Source organism: Eleutherodactylus coqui, chromosome 4, assembly GCF_035609145.1.
Source record: "Eleutherodactylus coqui strain aEleCoq1 chromosome 4, aEleCoq1.hap1, whole genome shotgun sequence".
In the NCBI taxonomy this organism is placed as follows: domain Eukaryota; kingdom Metazoa; phylum Chordata; class Amphibia; order Anura; family Eleutherodactylidae; genus Eleutherodactylus; species Eleutherodactylus coqui.
The window spans coordinates 39,056,825-39,074,404 of NC_089840.1; the positions used below are offsets into that span (position 1 = coordinate 39,056,825).

At 46.5% G+C, this 17,580-nt stretch overlaps 1 protein-coding gene across 1 annotated transcript in view; it reads left to right on the forward strand.

The window, feature by feature from the left end:
- The first annotated feature begins 4,732 nt into the window (after nucleotides 1-4,732).
- KPNA1 (karyopherin subunit alpha 1) overlaps nucleotides 4,733-17,580 on the forward strand; it is a 37,964-nt gene continuing 25,116 nt past the window's right edge. The window contains exon 1 of the mRNA XM_066599299.1: nucleotides 4,733-4,871. The gene's annotated coding sequence lies outside the window, so the exon portion shown is untranslated. The remainder of the gene's footprint in view (nucleotides 4,872-17,580) is intronic.

Sequence of the window (17,580 nt, forward strand, 5' to 3'; positions counted from 1 at the left end):
AGCGGCCACTCTAAGTACTACAAGCCGCCCCGTTTACTTCAGTGGGACAAGCTGCTAGTACTCAGAATGGCCGCTGTGTATGTGTGTGGATAGATGAGGCTGCGGGCTCACAGGACGCCGCGACCCCTTCAATCAGCAGATCGGCAGAGCCCCACGGATCTGATGGCCTCTGCTGAGGACTGATTGACGGGCCGGCAGACAGACCCTCTCTTGTTTTTCTTTCCTGTAGACTCAGCGTTCTTCACGTATCACATTTTCCCCCCAATAGTCTGCTCCAAAAGGGTTGAAAAACTCCAGAAAATAAAACAAAAATCTAAATCTATGTTGTAAATGAAAAAATACAAAAGCTGCTATGAAAAAAAATGAATTCATGTTTGTTTGTTTGTTTCTTTTTTTAAAAATTTAAATAAAGCGCTGCATGAACATTTAGGCCGCCTGCAGACGAGCAGGTCGGATCCGGCAGCGAGAATTCTCGCCGCAGGACCCGACCCGAGAGCCTGCAGGGACGAGTGCGTACTCACCCGCGCCTGGCAGCCCCGGCTCTTTCATGTGCCGGCTGCCGCGCAGCCGGCGGATGCGCAGACCGGAGCCGGCGGCCGGGTGAGTGCGAGCCCCGTACAAAAATAGGACATGCCGCGGTTTGTTTGCCGCGCGAGATTTCGCGAGGCCAAACTGCGGCCATCTGCATAGGAGTGCGTATTGTAATGCACTCCTATGCAAACTTTCAGTGGCGGAAATCCTGCGGGAAATCCCGCCGCGGGATTTCCGCCCGTGTGCAGGCGGCCTAAGGGTGAAGGCTGACTGCGGCCGGATCCATACAAGCATTACCGCAGTGTTTATGCGGAACGAACATTGCTTTTTTTGCGTGCGTATTGGTGTATTTTACTGTGTTTTTTGCGCACACAAAAACAAATCCTAATGAGTTAGGGATGTGTTCTTTTTCCTGGGCAATTCCGCAATGTTTCACGCATCTTCTAGGGTATTTTGTGTGCATTTGCGCATTCCTGTTCACCTCTATGGGGACGTTTGGTACGCAGGAAAATGGAGCATGCTGTGTTTTTTTGTTTGTTTTTTTGCATGTGACTGAACTCAATGCCTTCTATTCACTGATGCACAAATCCGCCCGTGTGAATCCGGCCTGAGGCTTGGTGACGGCTCGCTCTAACTGTGAGTTGCGCCTCAGAGATGTGGACACAACTTGCATCAGAGCATGCGGGCACCAGTAATATACCCGGACGGGGCACACTGGCATGGTCTTTCTCATCCATGAAACAAATAGGACCCGCCATAAGGCTTTTCCCGTGGACCACGGCTATAATTGCGTTGCTCGCGGTCTGTGGGATTACATGGGCAACACACGGCCCCCATACCGCTGTGGGCATCCAGTCGTGGGCTGTGTTCATACGACGGATTGTCATGTGCCTTGTGTCGCAGTATGTGCGCACGTTTCATGCTAACATTTCCTTCCTAACCGCCTCCCGTTTCATGATATCCATGGAGACTCTGCGTTGATGTTCGTTGCCTCCGGTCGCCTTCTTGAGGATTCTGTGTGACTACAGAACAGTTTGTGTCGACTCTGCAGTGTAAGGCTGGAAATCTACGTCACGACTTAAAGAGTAAATGTGCGGATTCATGAAGTGGATGTCCGTGTCGCTGCTGAGTGAGAAGTCTGTCGTGAACATTACCTGACAGCGGTCATGGGTTTAATACTGGAGGTATTTGGCCGTAATGTCCGTTGTGACCGACCTTGTATCGCATATTATGTGTCCTATTCCCTGGACACTGGCCGGATCAGGGCAGGAGTTTGGTCTCACGTGGACCATTAATCCGTGTGGAAAACCGTTCATGTGTAATAGCCGCATGTGCTGCAGTGGAGCCGTGAGCTGGCTGCGGGATTACACGGCGCATGGCCTGCAGATATGGCGGTTTCTTTTTTTTTTTTTTTTTTATTACGAAATGCTTAATAAAACCTATAGGTCTGAGAAGCGGATCCATACAGATTGCTTAAATGTACGTTGTATGATTGAGACTCGCGGGTCTCGCAAGAGATACAATCTGTCACCGTTTAAAACGACCCTGAAGATTCTCAGAAATATTTGAATTCTATAAGGATTGTGACTTTTAAGTGAATCCTAAGACCTCATCATGGTGTCAATAACCATAAAAGCAGTAACCTATAAACCAATAAAGGAGGCGTGGGGGGGGGGGGGGGTAGAGTCATTGCTGCTGGCTCTTAATAGATTCTGGCCTGGAGACTTGCCATCTGGTTATTTATGAGGTATTTCCTCCGTAATTGTATGTGACCCCTCAGTGGTTGAGGGGGATGTTTGAGTTAAGCGGATGTGGGGCACCAGATTTGTACTATTGGGACCTTCTGGTTATTTTTTGAATTCAATCCATGGTGACCAGATGGTTAGATCTGTACGTCTGTTGCCGCTCTCCCAGCCTATGAGTTCCTCCAAGCGGTGTATCTGGTGTATTTTGTTTTCCCACTGGGTTAGGGAAGGGGGTTCTCTGTTCCGCCACATTAGAGGGATGAGTAATTTGGCTGCGGATAATAGGATTGTTGGCAGGGAGTCTTTTCTTGGTGTAAAGTTGTTCTTTTTAGATGGTTGCCACACTAATGCCTCCTCCGGTGCCAATCTTTATGAGGTCAAACCGATTTTGTTGATTTGTTCGAATGGAACTATCCGATGACGATTCCACCAAATGTGGAGAAGGGCGCCCCCTGGTGGCTGCATCTCCAACAGCTATCAGATGGTGTTCCATTCAGTTTGAATAGTTGACAGAGTTTTGTACCATCTCGTTAAAAGTTTAAACAAATTTTCTTGAATGCGGACGAATCTTGAACCATGAGAGTTGCTTAGGATTGTCTGTATTTTCTTTAGACAGGGTGAGGTTTAAGTCTTTTTCCCATTCCCTTAAAGGGGTTCTGTCATTAAAAGAAAAAAAAAATCTATACTTACCCGAGCGCTGCAGAATAAGTTGGCGCTGTACAAATAAAGATGATTATTATCTTCACCTCCCCTATCTTCTCCTGTCTCCTGCAGTCCTGCGGGTTCACTTCACCTCCAGCTGCCTGATTCTTCTCCTTCCTGTGAGGTTCCGTACATTGGCTGGCAGTCTTCTGGTGCGGTGAGGTGACCCGGGACACTGGAGGAGCTCGGCGATGAGAAGATGTGGGAAGGATTTTAATGGGGAAGAAATAGGTGAGTATAGAATTTTATTTTATTTTTTAATGACAAAACCTCCAAGTCCCACGGCTTGTGGGGCCGAATCTGGGAGCACTCCCTTAGAGATGAGTTTTTTACATGGCTTGGGGAGAGACAGATGGGTGTCAGACCATAGCGGGTCTCTGAGTGCGTTTGGGTAGAGATCCTGACATTTTGTGAGTAGTTGAAAAAGATTTAATGCTTGCAAGAAATTGGGGTTTTAGTTTGGGGTGAGGGGTACTATCTGCTCTCCTTTAGTAATTTTAGGGCCTTTCATGATTTCATATGTTGTCATGGACATTCTGTTCCAGATGTGGGAGGGTGGGGAAGATATTTAGCTAATGATGAGGGGTATTAGGGAGGCAGGTGTGTGTGGGGGGGCAGAGTTTGCCTGTTTCAGTACCATTTTGGCATAACTCTCTCATCACTTTGATTATGGCGGGTAGTCGGGCTTCTACACTTATGTTGTGTTTGGATTCTCTTGTTGGACCAAAGGCGGACATGGTCTTCTGTATTTAGAAGGTCTCTTCCCATGCAGAAGGACTGTAGGTTTGTGAGACCAATGAGAGCCCCCTAGCGGTATGTATCGCCTTGTAGCGTCTGGGAGGCAGAATCCTCCTTGTTTCTTCTGCGTGAGGTATGGAGACGCTGTGTTTCTTTACCCTAAATCATACCCGCGGGTGAAGATGGCAATCCCCGTGTGACGTTATGTTGGCCAACGCAGTCTCCCTCCTACACCACAGATTTTCTGGTTAAGGCCCCTTTCATACTCGTTCTTTTTTTTCCTGCTTTGGCTCCATTCTGTCCAGCACATTCCTGTGGGAACGGCAGCGTGCTGCGCTATTTTGTGCTGGATCTGTAATGGAGCCTTGGGTACAGATGGGAATATAAAGCCGCTGCTGGGAAATGCTGGTCGGCGTACCAGAAGCTGTTGAGACCCCGTTATTGTCAGCAGTCCAGCATGTGTCGATCTGGCTGCTCCGGTCCATTTTTATTGTCCGTCTCAGAGGATGACGCCAAACAACGGACATCCACCAGATCTGCGGGGGTCAGAGGTGAATGGGCCCTAACACAGTACCAGGCTATTGTTGCTGTACATCACTGGTATTTTGTCTATCCTGCTATGTTCAGCTTCTGGCAGCAGGTGGCGACTTTCACCCTGGTTCAAGGTGAAGTGATGCTATGTGCCTATTCTACCAGCAGGTGGTACTGTTGCCTCTGCAGTAAGGTCTTGTACGGTATGCAGTGAACTCTTCTTGCCAGAAGGGGGCGGCGATCAGACCTGAACCGACCCAGTTATTTAAGCATTCCATATCATTATTCTATTCTTTGTATTAAACGTTCCTTAACGGCGGAATTTGATCGAGAAACGGAGTACAATCATGGCCGACTTGTATGTGAACTGGTACAGGGAGTACCAAGATGGCATTTGCTACAGAAGCCGAGGAGGGTCAGCGGCCGTGTCCTGCGTCTGTCATTAGACAAGCCCTTACCAGAAGCGTCTGTGGGGTTCGGCCATTTGCGCATGCGCATTCGCCTCACACGCAGGACTAATACCGGCTGCGACGGCCAGGGCCTGACCCCGGGAGAGCGGAGACACCGGCGAGCGCGGAGCACCGATACCCCTCGAGCAGCCACTGGAGAGACGGGAGGAGGCAGGTGAGAAGGAGGAGCCTCAGCCGGGCCCCTGGGGTCCCCAGCCTCCCACCCGGCCGTCAGCGCCCTATTCTAGTGTTATAATGCACTGCCGGCGGCTGACAGCGGCGATCCTAGTGTTATACCGGGTCAGCTGCCGGCCGCATATACCGCGCTGTCTGTATGCGGTCTATAGGCGGCCGCTGCCCGCAGGTCTAGGGGTGCTATATAGGGGGAGGGCAGTGTTACCGGTATATAGGGGGTGTTATATAGGGGGAGGGCAGTGTTACCGGTATATAGGGGGTGTTATATAGGGGGAGGGCAGTGTTACCGGTATATAGGGGGTGTTATATAGGGGGAGGGCAGTGTTACCGGTATATAGGGGGTGTTATATAGGGGGAGGGCAGTGTTACCGGTATATAGGGGGTGTTATATAGGGGGAGGTCAGTGTTACCGGTATATAGGGGGTGTTATATAGGGGGAGGTTGGTGTTACCGGTATATAGGGGGTGTTATATAGGGGGAGGGCAGTGTTACCGGTATATAGGGGGTGTTATATAGGGGGAGGGCAGTGTTACCGGTATATAGGGGGTGTTATATAGGGGGAGGGCAGTGTTACCGGTATATAGGGGGTGTTATATAGGGGGAGGTCGGTGTTACCGGTATATAGGGGGTGTTATATAGGGGGAGGTTGGTGTTACCGGTATATAGGGGGTGTTATATAGGGGGAGGGCAGTGTTACCGGTATATAGGGGGTGTTATATAGGGGGAGGGCAGTGTTACCGGTATATAGGGGGTGTTATATAGGGGGAGGGCAGTGTTACCGGTATATAGGGGGTGTTATATAGGGGGAGGGCAGTGTTACCGGTATATAGGGGGTGTTATATAGGGGGAGGGCAGTGTTACCGGTATATAGGGGGTGTTATATAGGGGGAGGTCAGTGTTACCGGTATATAGGGGGTGTTATATAGGGGGAGGTTGGTGTTACCGGTATATAGGGGGTGTTATATAGGGGGAGGGCAGTGTTACCGGTATATAGGGGGTGTTATATAGGGGGAGGGCAGTGTTACCGGTATATAGGGGGTGTTATATAGGGATGTTTATACAGGCGAAGGTTCGTGTTATATGAGGGGGGGGGGGGTGTCTACGAGTATAGGGGTGGTGTATAGGGATCTAGCTGTGCTATATAGGGGTCTAGTGGTGGTATATAGGGGAATAGTGGTGTATAGTGGAATCTAGCTGTTATATAGGGTTCTAGGCGTATACAGGGGTCTAGTGATGTTATAGGAGGGGAGGCTCCTGTTTGCTCTGTAGTTGTACCATCACACATTCTGTCCACAATGTATATATAATGTATATCTTGTTTCTCCCGGCTCCTCGCTGTATTTGGGGTCCTTATAGGTTTCTGTATTATTGCCCGTCTGCCGCCATCGTTATTGGTCACATGATCTGATTTCTCAGTTCGGCCGCGGTCCTACAATATTCGTCTGTAGTCGCCCGTCTCGTTGGACGACGACAACGACTTTACAATCCGCTCATTTTTTGCTTGTTTTTAGTGGTTTTGTGTATTTTGCAGTAACCGGAGATGCCCCCCCCATCCCCCTCCTCGCAGGTTCGGTCCTCCGGCTCGCCTGTAACGGCTCTTAGATCTGGCGCTGTCACAGCGGGCACCGATCGCTGTCAGACTGTGTAGCCTGGTGTCACTTGTTTCTGCCGAGCAGTGGGGGTCATTCACATCAGCCTCGCAGCGCCAGGAGGAGGCGCCCGCACGCAGAGGGATTGACGTGGATTTTCTATACACAAATATGCTGTGTGATGCCCCCTGGAGGCACCTCTAGGCCGCTGTCACGCAGGCGGATGCGTATCTTCACGCACCTCAGTGCAACCTTTGTGCCCACTAAATGACTTTTGTTTGCGCACATATCTGCGTGTCGCCGCACTCTTCCCGCTCGCTCGCCGTGTTCATCTGCGCACGGAAAACGGACGCACCGATTGGAATGGCATCGTTCCAGATGGGTTCTATTTCCAGCGGAATTACGCAGCCCCTTACGTTTTGCGGGCCCATTGACTTCTGTGGGTATCTATGGTGAACAAATGCGCTGAAACGTAGAGTGTGCCGTATTAAAATGTACGCGCAAAATACGGAGACCGAACGCATTGTAATCGGTGTATTCTATTCTCTGCGAATTGTGTCCGTAAATCTTGCTCGCCGCCACGCCTGTGAGCCGCTGGCCTTGGGCTGTGTTTACACAGACGAGCGCAGTATTGGTGTGCAAAAAACCCGTTTCATCGCCGCACGTCTGACTTGTTTATTTTTTTTCTCGCATGTGAAAAACTTTCACATTCCAATAGTCAGACCGGATTCACGCGGCCGAGCGCCATATGTTCGCGCAAGTGCGAGGCTTTTTTTCATTCTACAACTGTTTGCATCACTTCTGTGAATCCGCGAGCGTCACGCATGTCAGAAGCGTGAGAGTTCTCCAAAGCACGGGAGCGCCAAAGGATAGAATGCGCTGCGATTTAAATCCTCGTAGCATCGCTGCAAGGGAGAAAAAAATCACTTATGATTACACCGGCGGCGCGCGATCCAATCACAGCGCTTACCTGCTGACAGCTCTCTGCTAAACAAGGCCTGCGCGCCGCCGGGAGCCCATCGTGTCGGGGACACAGATGTGGCTGCAAGACGAGGATTGCGATATTATTTATATATTTTTTTTAAAAAATTTTTTTTCTTAATTTACCCTAGTCTGGCTGGGCTTATATTCGCGTATATACGGCAATTGGAAAACCTTACGTTGCAGAAAAAAACGGATATTGTATTTGAATTCAGCGCATTGACGTTTCTATCAGCCGCCTATCTGCTTATTGGTTACATTAATGGTGTTGCGCAGTGTTATTGCTGTGAGGGGGAGGTGCAGCGGCCAGGGATCGCCGCGGGCTGTCCGCCTCCATCCACCGTAAACAGGCAGTTGTTCAGAAGTGATTCTGCCTGTTCCCTCATCAGATCCGTAGTCCGGTTTTCTGCACCCATAAACTGAACAGCCCATGGGAAGCGAACAAATTCTCATTGGTCGTTCAGTCGCTGCGGCGTTTACACGGAACGATAATCCTTCTCGCTGGATCGCAGGAATCCCAACAATTATCGGGCCGCATGAAAGAGCCTTAGGCCTCATGTCCACGGGGACAGATCCGCAGCGGGTCACCCGCACGCGCATGGTCCGTGCCCCATAGGGATGCATTGGACATCCGCAGGTAGTTAAATATCTGCGGATGTCATTTTCCCGCTGAGGCGCGGATTACATGTGCGGGAAAAGATCCGCAGCATGCTGCATTCTCATGCGGGTCTCCCGCGGGGACGGCTTCCGCAGGCTTCTACTGAAGCCTATGGAAGCCGTCCGGATCCGTGGCACACCCGCACCGGAATTCCTGCTCTCCAGTGCGTTAAACTCTCCAGGAGTTAAAAAAAGAGTGCACGGTGCATGCGTGCTGCACCCTGCCGGCGTGCGGAGCACATCCGCCGGGCCCAAGAAAGAAGAGCCGGCTGCATTGGAGGGAAGATCCGCAGCTTCTGGACAGGTAAGTAAATCTTCTTTTTAGGCCTGATGTCCGCGGGAAAGGAGGGACCGCTGTGGGATTCTGCATGGAGAATCCGCGGCGGGCCTGATTTTCCCCGTGGACATGAGGCCTTAAGGCTAGATTTAGAGGGGCGAGTGCGAAATCGCTCAACCCCACCATGTGAAAACAGCCTTGCATCGCTGCAGGGGTCCACCGGCACGGCTGTCACAATCGCGGCAGAGGATCGCGGTGTTCTATTGCTTTCAATGGGGCCGGCGCTGCTGCATTGAAAATAATGGGCGATATCGCAGCTAGATGGAACACGCTGTGATGGGTTTCTGGTATCACATCGCGGTGCCACGGAGAAAAACATCAGTAATGTGAATGGTGTTCATGTTTGTGCACAAATCTCGCGCCATTTTCTCGGCCACCTGAAGCCGTCCCGGGGGAGGCTTTATACGGGGTGACTAGCAAGGGAATGCGAGCGACAGTCGTTCCGTGTAAACCCAGAATGACGTACATGGGGGAGGGGGGATGAGGGTTCTTTCGCTCGCTAGTGTCATCATTTCAGCTCACAAATAGTCGCTGGTTGGTCGCCGCTGTGACATCACAGCCGGCCGGATTCGCCTGCAGATCTCTATGAACGATCTCGGCGAACAACTTATGTACAATCACCGCTCTGTAACAACTTTCTAACAAACTTTTGTACATTTTCAGAGTGACTATCTGAAAGCGAGATGCTGAGGGTAAAGGGGCTCCAGAAGCCCCCGTACAGAGGGGGGTAGGAGCTGAAGGGAAGCGGCAGCCGTTAAGGGGGTCACAGTTGCAGAGCTTTGCAGCCGCCCCACTGATTGCACAAGATGTCAGGCCCTCGGTGTATAGTTATATAAGGGGTCTGTGTACAGTCAGGGGTTACATATAGCATTGCTTCTTATATAGTCATTAAAGAATCAGTTGTTTTGGTTTTTTAAATTAAATGCGCTGCCTCCGGTAAAGAACAATAAAACATCATAAACCTCATACTGGTGGATCCGCCATGCTGTTCCCATTTCTCAAACCAGCAGTGCGGGATGACGCGGCCGGCAGGGACGGATTTTCACACGATGCTTCTACTGTGCTACAGCGGAAGTCTAGTGTGACCGCCGGCTTCCATTAACTACGATGGAAGCCGGCCGCACGTATTCCCGCAGCAATTAGAGCATGCCGTGGTTTGTTTCATGCTGCGGAATTCCGCAGCGTGGACATTGAACTATTAGGTTCAATAGAACATAATGGCTCCAGCCTCGCGCTGCAGATTTCTGCCGCGTAAAACACGGCAGCAATCCGGCTGTGGGCATTAGTCCTTTAAGGTGTTTTTCTGAGTTTTTAAAATTTGCCACATCGGCTGGTCCCCCATTCTTGGGATCGGCAGGAGACTCAGTGGTTTGCCTTCCACCGATCATAAAGTAGGGGCTAAACTTTATAACTTGGCACTACCCCTTTAAGTGCCTGACTACTCCGGTCCTGGAAGCTCCTGCAGCAGTCGGACGCCGTTCATCTACATGACTGCTGGAGGAGGTCTAGAGCCGACGGACGAGAACCAAAGCTGCGCTGCAGGGTGTTTAGGGCGCCGGGGTTCTGTTGCTGCTTTGTGTCAAAATCTGCATGTGTTAAATGACCGTTTTAGTGCAGATTATGATGGGGATTGTACCGCCTGGGGGCTCAGAGACTCGTCCCGCCATCCTGCCTGCCAACATACCATTCTCCAAGCGGTGTGACGCATCTTTGATTTGAAAAAATAGTTTCCGTGAAATTGCAACCTTCACGCATGTGATGGGTCACAAGTCTTCCCCATTGATTTCAGTGGGGAACATGGCATCCTACTTGCATGCACCTCACGCGGCTTGCGAATGCCACTCATTGAAAACAATAGGCGAGGCGTTCCGTGAAAAGAGATAGAATAGGCTGGGTTTTTTTTTTCCTTCAAATGAATGGATTTCATATTCGTGTGGGTTCTGTGCGCATCCCCCAAATCTGTGTCACAATAGGGTTCACGTGAATTTTACTCCGAATATCCGCAGCGTAAATTTACCCTCTGCACCCCCGGTGACTTTATGCTGCAGACTCTTCTGCATGGAGGAGATCTCTCAGGATCCGCACGGCCGCTGCTGGCAGACTCTGCGCATTCTCTGCATCCGTTCCGGGTGGGAAGTCTTCCGCGTCTCTGCAACATACGAACATTCCCTTCCGGCAGGAACATTCCCTTCCGCCTTCGTTCCAGAAACCCCTTTAGAGGACCTAAAACAGCGTTTCTCACCTGACCTCAGGATAGATAAGTCTGATCAGAAGGGGTCTCGCTGCTGAGACCACCCAATGATCCCGAGTACTGGAGTCCCATGTCTCCCTTTTCTCATCCCTGCGGGCTCACCATACCCCCTGCTGTTGAATGGAGCCATGGTCTGCAGTGCCGCTCCATTCCCTTTCAGTAGGACTGCTGCAGATGGCTGTTACTTGCCATCAACCCCCACTGAAATGAATGGAACAGCATTGTGCATGTGTGGCCCCTGCTGCACCCAGTCTTATCACTATGGGTGGGTGCAACGATAGTTTTTTTTTTTTTGGTACAACCCTGTTAATTCCAGGCCGATGCACGTATGAAAAAGGATGTCTATCTATCAAAATCCCTTTAATCTGTCATACATGCTGGATTATTAGATCAGGGGTATAAATGATTGATTGATTTTGCGTCTGCGTTAGGCCGCCTGCAGACGGGCTGAAATTCCGCTGCGGGATTTCCTGCGGAATTTCAGCCTCTGGAAGCTGCCATAGGATTGCGTTAACAAATGCAATCCTAGGCAGACGGCCGCGCAAAATCTCGCACGGCAAACAAATCACGGCACGCTCTGTTGCGAGTCCCGCACAGAAACGTCACTCACCGGGCTCCGCTCTGCACATGAAAGAGTCGGGGCTGCGGGAACAGGTGAGTGTCACGCTGCTCTCTGCAGACGGTCGGGTCCCGCTGCGAGAATTCTCGCAGCAGGATCCGACCCGGCCGTCTGCAGGCGGCCTTAGAGGTTCTGTTTCTTCTGTTCCTTTAGAACTACAACAATGACGGCCATGCTGGATCTCTAACACAACCTCACTGACTTCTAACGGAGCCCCGTGGTTGTTCATCACGGTGTTCACCATTTTACCAGACAAAGTAGCGCTGCGTGCCGGGGGATTTTTTCCAACTTCTTTGACACAATCTGCAACTGTTGGATAGTCTGGTTTCTCAGGAGGCGAGGAAAGCTGGGTGGCCAGGCGATTCCCCCTGCTGGTTGCTCAGCTTTCTGAGGCTCCTCAAAGGCGCATCAAATCACATTATTGCCTATAGTCTATGACCATGGCCAAATAGTCCATTCTATTTACTGCCAATCGGTGCCCACTAGACTGCGGTAACCGTTGTGTCCCCCTTAAAAAAATAAATTAAAGCCGAAGAGAATTCTGTTTCTTCTGTGAATAAAAACATCTGTATTGATACATCTTCAAGACGTTGACAAGGCGACTTGCAGGGTTCATCCGCTCCAAATCTATATCTCCTTCTTTTATATAATTCTTTTCTTGCTTCGAACAAGAATTATTTAGGTGTGAAGTTCGTCAATGCAGAAGTGTCGCGATTCTTTCTCTTCTGTGAATTTCTGGACCACCTATTTAAGGCCCATTTACACCAGCTGATGATCGCTAATTGGCGAACGTTTTAGCGATAATCTGTGCGTGTAAATGGGCGCCAATCGTGCGCTTTTCAGGCACTGCTAGCTGATCGTTAAATTCAAGCTCACCTGAAAATCATCCTTCAGCCTTATCAGCAGTTCTGCATGGGGAGTGCTGATAGCATTGTTTCACCATGGAGAACCAAGGATCTGAGCGCAGATTAGGGCCCTCTGGCTAGTAACTGTGTTCACCTAAGGCTTCGTTTGCACACCTAATTTCTACTAAGTAGCTGAGTAGCTCCTTAATAGTTTATGCAAAATGATCGCTCAAAGCTGTCACTCAGACTGTCGTTTGAGCGATCTTTGAGCGATCATCGGCCCGTGTAAATGGGCCTTTAACGGGCTTCTGAGCGCTCGTGCCACAAATGGCAACAGGATTCTCATTCATATGGAAATGAAGGAAACTGTGATCTCTAATTGACAACTGGACTTTATTTAAAAAACCAAACACTATACCCCCCCCTGGTTCAATAGGATATTGTTCTCTGAAGCCCTATGGTGCGGTATGCCATCATCAGCGATACGAGGGAGCTGTATACAGACGCCGTATTATGTACATGGATCGGTTCTTCCCATAATGCGGTCACCACTATATCTGTGTGATAATGTGTGACGTGAAATACCGTAAGTGCAGCTTGTAATCCCAGGAAATCTGATAATCCAGCACTCGTTTCCAATGCAAATCAGACGGATAATCTTAAAACCAGAAGACAGAGAAATTGTAAGACTCCTCCGATTCCGAAAGCCACATAATCCGACTCACTAACCCGGCCGCCCCAGGAACGCTTCACTGTAGATGTGTTCAACGCCAGCGTGCGCCCTGGATCCCAGTGTATATCGCCATATAGCGGCTCCTTCACATCGGCGCTTCCTTCCTGTTTACTTTTTTCTTTAATTCATTTTTTTAATTGAACAGATGTAAAAACGGCCAAAACTGAAGGCATTTCTGTCAGATTGTCTCCTTTTTGTTACTTTAGGCCAATATATTGTTGGACTACAGCCTTGTTTTTATCCGGTGGATCGCTGCTGCGTCTGATTTTTTTTTTTCAATTGTGCGGTTTTTGACGCTGTTTTTTGGGCTGCATTGTCTTCTACCTGTGAACATACCCAAATCGAATGGAACGAAGGCAAATTGCCATCAACTGAAGCATTTTAATCCTCATTGAAATAATTGGGAACTGAAATGGAATCCTTTTCCGTTGGGCCGCTCCTCAGATGGAACAGAAAGCAAAAAAGCGCAAATGTGAATGAGCCCCATGTAGGCTTCAGCTTCAGCCGCCCTCTTTTTTTTTTTTTTTTCCTTTCTCCGTTGCCCGTGGTCACTTTACTTATCTCCCTGCCAGCGGTCAGTTATATGGGTTGTCTAAAGTATCCTTTCCCCTTTAGCTCCTCTGGGGCGGGGCTTAGTGTATAATGTCAGCCAATCATTGTGTGGTACTCTCAGCTTCTATAGGGAGAGATGTGATTTATAAATATAGCATTCCGGCAATTCTGTTCTCTGGACATAACGCTGCATCCTGGGTTATAGTATGGACCCTCTGCCTGAGGCTGTTTTATAACACGAGTGCTCATCCCTCAGATATCAGATATTATCGGCAGATCTTCTGATCTCCTGTATATCGCAGCACAGGGGGGGCCCCATTGGAAGCGAGGCCTGGAAGGATGGAGTTTAACCTGTTTGATCTTTTTGTTTACCTGGAGATCAGCAACCACAGATATAGCTGATGCTGCTTATCTCCCCACCTTACAGAAAGCATTGACTGCTCTGCTAAGGCCATGAGGTTTGGGGAATATTTAAACGGTCAGATCAGATGTCTATGTCCCTCGAGATAATTTTATGGTATTAATAGGGAATCTGTTTAAATTCTTTGACCTGATGGCCGCAGTCTGCTCCCCACGTGTTACTAACACCCTGAGATGTTACCGGTCTCGCTACAGTCAGAGGCTTCTTCTCTAGAAGAACATTTCTTGTAAAGGAAGATGATGGCAGGGGAACAACATTTTAAGTAAGGTTCTCTCCCATGTGTAGGATGGTGGCCCCAGACACTGGAGTCATCTGTACTCCCTGCCAACACATGACGTCATCAGGACTATTTACACTGTATAGCTCCAGTGACCAGAATATTGCCATGAATGAGTAACAGATGATGTCACTGCCCCTAGTGGTCAACTGTCTGCCCCAGCTACATAAGAATATACCACTACATATACAGACTCATGTACCTATCCAAAGCAGTGGTATTATAGGAGTTATGTTCTTGTACAATTGAATATTCTTGTACATAGGGGAGAGTATTATAGTAGTTATATTCTTGTACATAGGAGGCAGTATTATAGTAGTTATATGCTTGTACATAGGGGAGAGTATTATAGTAGTTATATTCTTGTACATAGGGGGCAGTATTATAGTAGTTATATTCTTGTACATAGGGGGCAGTATTATAGTAGTTATATTCTTGTACATAGGAGGCAGTATTATAGAAGTTATATTCTTGTACATAGGGGGCAGTATTATAGTAGTTATATTCTTGTACATAGGGGAGAGTATTATAGTAGTTATATTCTTGTACATAGGGGGCAGTATTATAGTAGTTATATGCTTGTACATAGGGGAGAGTATTATAGTAGTTATATTCTTGTACATAGGAGCAGTATTATAGTAGTTATATTCTTGTACATAGGGGACAGTATTATAGTAGTTATATTCTTGTACATATGGGGCAGTATTATAGTAGTTATATTCTTGTACATAGGAGCAGTATTATAGTAGTTATATTCTTGTACATAGGGGACAGTATTATAGTAGTTATATTCTTGTACATAGGGGGCAGTATTATAGTAGTTATATTCTTGCACATAAGAGCAGTATTATAGTAGTTATATTCTTGTACATAGGGGGCAGTATTATAGTAGTTATATTCTTGTACATAGGGGCAGTATTATAGTAGTTATATTCTTGTACATAGGGGCAGTATTATAGTAGTTATATTCTTGTACATAGTAGCAGTATTATAGTAGTTATATTCAGGGACATAGGGGGCAGTATTATAGTAGTTATATTCTTGTACATAGGGGGCAGTATTATAGTAGTTATATTCTTGTACATAGGGGCAGTATTATAGTAGTTATATTCTTGTACATAGGGGGCAGTATTATAGTAGTTATATTCTTGTACATAGGGGCAGTATTATAGTAGTTATATTCTTGTACATAGGGGCAGTATTCTAGCAGTTATATTCCTCCACATAGGGGGCAGTATTATAGTAGTTATATTCTTGTACATAGGAGCAGTATTATAGTAGTTATATTCTTGTACATAGGGGGCAGTATTATAGTAGTTATATTCTTGTACATAGGGGGCAGTATTATAGTAGTTATATTCTTGTACATAGGGGGCAGTATTATAGTAGTTATATTCTTGTACATAGGGGGCAGTATTATAGTAGTTATATTCTTGTACATAGAGGACAGTATTATAGTAGTTATATTCCTGTACATAGGGAGCAGTATTATAGTAGTTATATTCTTGTACATAGGGAGCAGTATTATAGTAGTTATATTCTTGTAATAGGGGGGCAGTATTATAGTAGTTATATTCTTGTACATAGGAGGCAATATTATAGTAGTTATATTCTTGTACAAAGGAGGCAGTATTATAATAGTTATATTCTTGTACATAGGGGGCAGTATTATAGTAGTTGTATTCTTGTACATAGGGGGCAATATTATTGTAGTTATATTCTTGTACATAGGGGGCAGTATTCTAGTAGTGATATTCTTGTACATAGGGGGCAGTATTCTATTAGTGATATTCATGTACAAATGAGGCAGTATTATAGTAGTTATATTCTTGTACATAGGGGGCAGTATTATAGTAGTTATATCCTTGCACATAGGGAGCAATATTATAGTAGTTATATTCTTGTACATAGAGGGCAATATTATTATTAGTTATATTCTTGTACATAGGGGAGCAGTATTATAGTAGTTATATTCTTGTACATAGGGGAGCAGTATTATAGTAGTTATATTCTTGTACATAGGGGAGCAGTATTATAGTAGTTATATTCTTGTACATAGGGGAGCAGTATTATAGTAGTTATATTCTTGTACATAGGGGAGCAGTATTATAGTAGTTATATTCTTGTACATAGGGGAGCAGTATTATAGTAGTTATATTCTTGTACATAGGGGGCAGTATTATAGTAGTTATATTCTTGTACATAGGAGGCAGTATTACAGTAGTTATATTCTTGTACATAGGGGGCAGTATTATAGTAGTTATATTCTTGTACATAGGAGGCAGTATTACAGTAGTTATGTTCTTGTACATAGGGGGCAGTATTATAGTAGTTATATTCTTGTACATAGGGGGCAGTATTATAGTAGTTATATTCTTGTAATAGGGGGCAGTATTATAGTAGTTATATTCTTGTACATAGGGGGGCAGTATTACAGTAGTTATATTCTTGTACATAGGAGCAGTATTATAGTAGTTATATTCTTGTAAGAGGGGGGCAATATTATTAGTAGTTATATTCTTGTACATAGGGGAGCAGTATTATAGTAGTTATATTCTTGTACATAGGAGGCAGTATTACAGTAGTTATGTTCTTGTACATAGGGGGCAGTATTATAGTAGTTATATTCTTGTACATAGGGACAGTATTATAGTAGTTATATTCTTGTACATAGGGGGCAGTATTATAGTAGTTATATTCTTGTACATAGGAGCAGTATTATAGTAGTTATATTCTTGTACATAGGAGGCAGTATTACAGTAGTTATGTTCTTGTACATAGGGGGCAGTATTATAGTAGTTGTATTCTTGCACATAGGAGGCAGTATTATAATAGTTGTATTCTTGTACATAGGGGGCAGTATTATAGTAGTTATATTCTTGTACATAGGGAGCACTATTATAGTAGTTATACTCTTGTACATAGGGGGGCAGTATTATAGTAGTTATGTTCTTGTACATAGGGGGGCAGTATTATAGTATTTATATTCTTGTACATAGGAGGCAGTATTATAGTAGTTATATTCTTGTACATAGGGGTCAGTATTATAGCAGTTATATTCTTGCACATAGGGGGCAGTATTATAATAGTTATATTCTTGTACATAGGGGAACAGTATTATAGTAGTTATATTCCGGTACATAGCGGACAGTATTATTGTAGTTATATTCTTGTAATAGGGGCAGTATTATAGTAGTTATAGTCTTGTACAGAGGGGACAGTATTATAGGAGTTATATTCTTGTACATAGGGGGCAGTATTCTGGTAGTTGTATTCTTGTACATAGGGGGCCTTATTATAGTGGTTGTATTCTTGTACATAGGGGGCAGTATTCTAGTAGTGATATTCTTGTACATAGGAGGCAGTATTCTAGTAGTTGTATTCTTGTACATAGGGGGCAGTATTATAGTAGTTGTATTCTTGTACA